Genomic DNA, 5,260 nt, shown 5'->3' on the forward strand with positions numbered 1-5,260 from the left:
AAAAAGAAGAGCTGGAAGTATTTCAGTACATTTTAATATTAAATGTAGATATGTACATTATATACAATTTGTATCTACTAATTTTCAGAGAAGACAGTATTTTTTTGTCGAGGTGTTAAGGAACAGAATTATAGCTTTGCAGTGCAGAACTACATAGATTCTATAGTCCATGAAGGTGCAGTGTAATTAATCTAAACTTCTAATCTCCCACCTCCACCTAGCACAGTGCCTAGCACATAGTAGGTGCTTTTGACCAAATGCATTAGTGTCTGCAGAGCATTGGGCTTGTGGTTTTATTAGTGTAGGGAATTCTCAGATGATGAAACTTCCTCTACTAATGCAGGTTGAAAAGTACTGAAAAGTCAAGTGACTTGGCTCAGGTCACACAGTCAGTGTGTGTGTGTGTGTGTGTGTGTGTGTGTGAGAGAGAGAGAGAGAGAGACTTGAACTCATTGAAGTACTGCTCTCTATGTACTACACAATATTGCTTAAAGCACAATACAAATATCAACTCTTGGGGAAGCTAGGTGGCACAGTGAATAGAGCATCAGCCCTGGAGTCAGGAGGATCTGAGTTTAAATCCAGCTTCAGATACTAGCTGGGTGACCCTGGGGTAAATCACTTAACTTACCCCAACTTCCCCCCCTTATCAATTAGGGGCAACATAGCCTAGAGGATTGGAGATAGCAGATAATGGATAGATAGCACACCTTGGAGTCAAAGAAACCCCAGACCCTAGGCTCAAGTCCTGCCACTGGTACCGCAGGCAACTCCCTAAAACTATAAATTACATAAGAGTTGCCTGTCTGGGGTAGCTAGGTGGTGCAGTGGATAGAGCGCTGGCCCTGGAGTCAGAAGTACCTGAGTTCAGATCCGGCCTCAAACACTTAACACTTACTAGCTGTGTGACCCTGGGCAAGTCACTTAACCCCAATTGCCTCACTAAAAAAAAAAAAAAGAGTTGCCTGTCTGCCCTGCAGAGACTTTTCAATCTGGGAGCTCCCCCACTGACATCCCTCTACTACCACCAAAGAAAAAAAAATAGCCAATAAATTATTTCTTCAATAAGTGAAGGAATATATGAGGATCCTTCCAACACCTTCCAAAAGCAGGTCTACAATGCAGGTGCTTTTTGTGCATTATCTCATTTGGGCCTCACAGTACTGTGAGGCAGTACCGAAGGTCTTTTTAGCCAAATGAGGAAACTGAGCCTGAAAGAGGTTAGCTGAGCAGTCTGTGGCCACACAGCTAGTAAGTGTTCACGGATGGTATGTGAACCCCTCTTCCATTTAGTAGTACATTTAGCTTAAATACTTCCAGATGCTGTTTTTCTCTCAACTACTTAGCCCATGTGCTATTGGCTGCTAGTCGGATGATATATACCTGTAAAGCGCTTTGGGATCCTCCCATTCAAGGCTCTGGCTAGTGAACACAGCAGCACTTTGTTGATGCTGAATGCTTGCTTCACTGCTGCCTCACAGTGTCCCCTCCCCTACCTGGCAGAGAAAGCTAGAACTGGGGATTCCTAAACTGATGCAATCACTGCTCAGCGGGGGCGGAGTGACTAGTTGTAGAAGGCTGGATGTGGGAGGGATGGGGCACTTTTCAGGGGGCACCTCTAGTTTCCTGTAGAGAAGCCTCAGATTCCCCATGGCCTTCGTTCTCCCTGCACAATGTCCTGAGTTCTGGCCTATTTCCTCTGTCCCCACTCCCACCTAGGATGCTTTGGGCGACAACTACCTCCTCTGCCCACTCCAGAGATTATGGATTTGGTGTCCATGGAGACAAGACTAGAAGGGAGAAATAATCAGGTCACCTGGGGGAGAGGGCAAAGTTAAGAGCCAGACAGACAACAGACAGACATGCACACACTCAGACACAGACAGACAGACAGAATAAATGGAAGGTCATTGGCTAGGCAGGAGGGTTGGTGGGGAGGATAATATATTTTTTAATAGTATTTTCCCCTAATTACATGTAAAGATTTTTTTTTTTTTTTAGTGAGGCAATAGGGGTTAAGTGACTTGCCCAGGGTCACACAGCTAGTAAGTGTCAAAGGTCTGAGGCCAGATTTGAACTCAGGTACTCCTGACTCCAGGGCCAGTGCTCTATCCACTGTGCCATCTAGCTGCCCTGTGTAAAGACATTTTTAAACATTTGTTTAAAATATTTTTGAGTTCCAGATTTTTCTCCCTCCCTTAACACCTCCCTAAAATGGTAAGCAATTTGATATAGGTTATTTATGTGCAATCATATAAAACATTTCCATATTAGTCATGTTGTGAAAGAAGAAACAAACCAAAAGAAAAAAAAACACAAAAAATATGAAGAAAGCGAGAATAGAATGCTTTGATCTGCCTTCAGATTCCATCAGTTCTTTCTCTGGACGTGAATAGCATTTTCCATCATGAGTCCTTTGGAATTGTCTTGGATAATTGTATTGCTGAGAAAGGCTAAGTCATTCATAATTGATCATTGCACAATGTTGCGATTACTGTGTACAATGTTTTCCTGGTTCTGCTCCTTTCACTTCACATCAGTTCATTAAAGTCTTGAGGTTAATGGTTTTTTTTTTTGAGACAATAGGGAATAAGTGAGTTGCCCAGGCACACACAGCTAGTAACTGAGCAGAATTTTTAATGCCTGAGGAATGGATTAGATTAGGACCTGAGGGTACCAAAGCAACTTCTGTCCTCTCAGCTCTCCAGCTACAGTCCATTTCTATAAGTCTGGCAAGCTCTGAATGAAACCTATATTTCTATTCTTACAGCAGCCTGTCCCCCCACCCCAACCCCCAAGTCAGGTCTTGAGTTGCTTAGTTATAATAATGAATTCAGTGACCATTTCTTTTCTTTCTTTCTTTCTTTCTTTCTTTCTTTCTTTCTTTCTTTCTTTCTTTCTTTCTTTCTTTCTTTCTTTCTTTCTTTCTTTCTTTCTTTCTTTCTTTCTTTCTTTCTTTCTTTCTTTCTTTCTTTCTTTCTAGTGAGGCAATTGGGGTTAAGTCACACAGCTAGTAAGTGTGTTAAGTGTCTGAGGCTGGATTTGAACTTAGGTACTCCTGACTCCAGGGCTTGTGCTCTATCCACTGCGCCACCTAGCTGCCCCGACCATTTCTTAAATTCTACTAGGAGCAAGGCACCTTAGAATTTTGGAGGGGGATCAGGGAAGGATGCTGTCTTAAACCCCTTGGGGTCCTCTTAGGTACTCCTCCACTCCCTTCCATCTCCTAACCAAGACCACTAGATTCTCCCAAGGTTACTGTGTTCCAGAGGGGGCCTAGAGGGAAGCTCTGCAGACAGGAGTTGGAGTTGAGAGAAAGGCAGAAAGTTATAATTCTGGGCAAAGATCCCATAAAGGCACATGGCTTTTGTTCTTTGGTCAATGGTCTTCATGGCAATAAGGGATTGACCTTTTTAGGCTGGGCACAGCAGAACATGCTGGCAGATTCCAGAGGTAGGTGTTAGAGCGGGAAAGAAGGGAGGAGAGAGAATCAGATATGTGACAAGGCAATGGAAAATAATGGAGAAGCAAGAGTTGGAGAAAATATGGAGTCTTGATTGATGGAGAGGAAAGGAAAATGTGAGAACATCGAGGAGATGTGGCATAGAGGAAACTGGTGAATATGTTCCAGGGAGGAATTTGGTGAGAGTTTTAGGACAGGGTGAACTAGATGGGCACAGACAAAGAGAAGAAATTATGACAAAAGGTGAGAACTTTGAACTACATAATGGGGAGGAACAGGAAATATCAGGTTATCAAAATCAAAACCAAAAACCAGGTGATAATTCAACATAACAGCAAGAAACAAGATTCTGTGAGTAAACAGTCAAGTGAGTCAAATAACAGCCCTTTTAAAATCCAATGGAGAGAAAATGAGGAACAAAGTAAAATAAAATAGTAGGGATAGAGAGGAAGAGAGTTTCAAGAGGATGGAAAGGACAGGATAATTTTATTTTTAGAATAAAAATCCCTATTCTCATTACTTGGATCCAAATAAGTTTCCATAAAAACCCTCCATGAGGGGCAGCTAGGTGGCACAGTGGATAGAGTACCGGCCCTGGAGTCAGGAGAACCTGAGTTCAAATCTGGCCTCAGACACTTAACACTTACTAGCTGTGTGACCCTGGGCAAGTCATTTAACCCCAATTGCCTCACACACACCAAAAAAAAAAAAGAAGTAATGAGAGGGGCAGCTAGATGGCACAGTGGATAGAGCCGAAGTCCTGGAGTCAGGAGTACCTGAGTTCAAATCCAGCCTCAGAAGCGTAACACTTACTAGCTGCATGACCCTGGGCAAATCACTTAACCCCAATTGCCTCACTAAAAAAAAAGAAGGAGAAGAAGAAGTAATGAGAAGGGTTAAGACCATGTGATGTGGATGCTGTGGAGGTCTAGGCCATCGCTGCTGAAGCCAGAGAGACCCCGGCTAGCCTGGTCCCCGGCCAGGCCATGCTGTCCCTCCTGCTGAAGGAGCACCAAGTGAAGCAGAACGAGGGCAAGGAGCTATAGTGCAAGGAGGTGAGAAGCCATTGCTGCTGTGACCTGCCTGACTGAAGCCTTGGTGGACCACCTCAATGTTGGTGTGGCCCAGGCCTATGTCAATCAGAGGAAGCTGGACCATGAGGTGAAGACCCTACAGGTCTAGGCGGCACAGTTTGCCAAGCAGACAGGCCAAGGGATTGGCATGGTGGAGAACTTCAACCAGGCACTTCAGGAAATCGGAGATGTGAAGAATTGGGCTCGCAGCATTGAACTGGACATGAGGACACTTGCCACAGCTCTGGAATATGTCTACAAGGGGCAGCCCTACCTTCCCCCTTTCTCCTTCGAGTCTGCTCCGTTGGCGGCATGGTCTCTGAGCTCTCTGGCACTTCTTCTGTCCCTACTTATTCTCAGCTCCCCAGGGGGAGGGAAGATCAGCAAGATCCTCAATAAAGCATGAGTGTCTGGCCAAAAAGAAAGAAAGAAAGAAAGAAGTAATGAGAAGAATGAATACTTTGAGAGGAGGGCTTTGTCTAATGAGGGGCTGGGAACATGACTGATCACTCATTCTTGTTTGTTTTTGGGGGGTGGAGCAATGAGGGTTAAGTGACTTGCCCAGGGTCACACAGCTAGTAAGTGTCAAGTGTCTGAGGCTGGATTTGAACTCAGGTCCTCCTGAATCCAGGGCCAGTGCTTTATCCATGGTGCCACCTAGCTGACTCCTGATCACTCATTCTTGATCAAAGAGACTTATCGATACTCATATCACCTGTCTTGG

The 5,260-nt window shown here is 44.4% G+C and overlaps 1 pseudogene; it reads left to right on the top strand.

The window, feature by feature from the left end:
- Nucleotides 1-4,449: 4,449 nt before the first annotated feature.
- Nucleotides 4,450-4,942, top strand: LOC122738454 (annotated as a pseudogene).
- Nucleotides 4,943-5,260: the final 318 nt, after the last annotated feature.

The sequence above is a fragment of the Dromiciops gliroides genome, chromosome 2, assembly GCF_019393635.1.
Source record: "Dromiciops gliroides isolate mDroGli1 chromosome 2, mDroGli1.pri, whole genome shotgun sequence".
Taxonomy (NCBI): domain Eukaryota; kingdom Metazoa; phylum Chordata; class Mammalia; order Microbiotheria; family Microbiotheriidae; genus Dromiciops; species Dromiciops gliroides.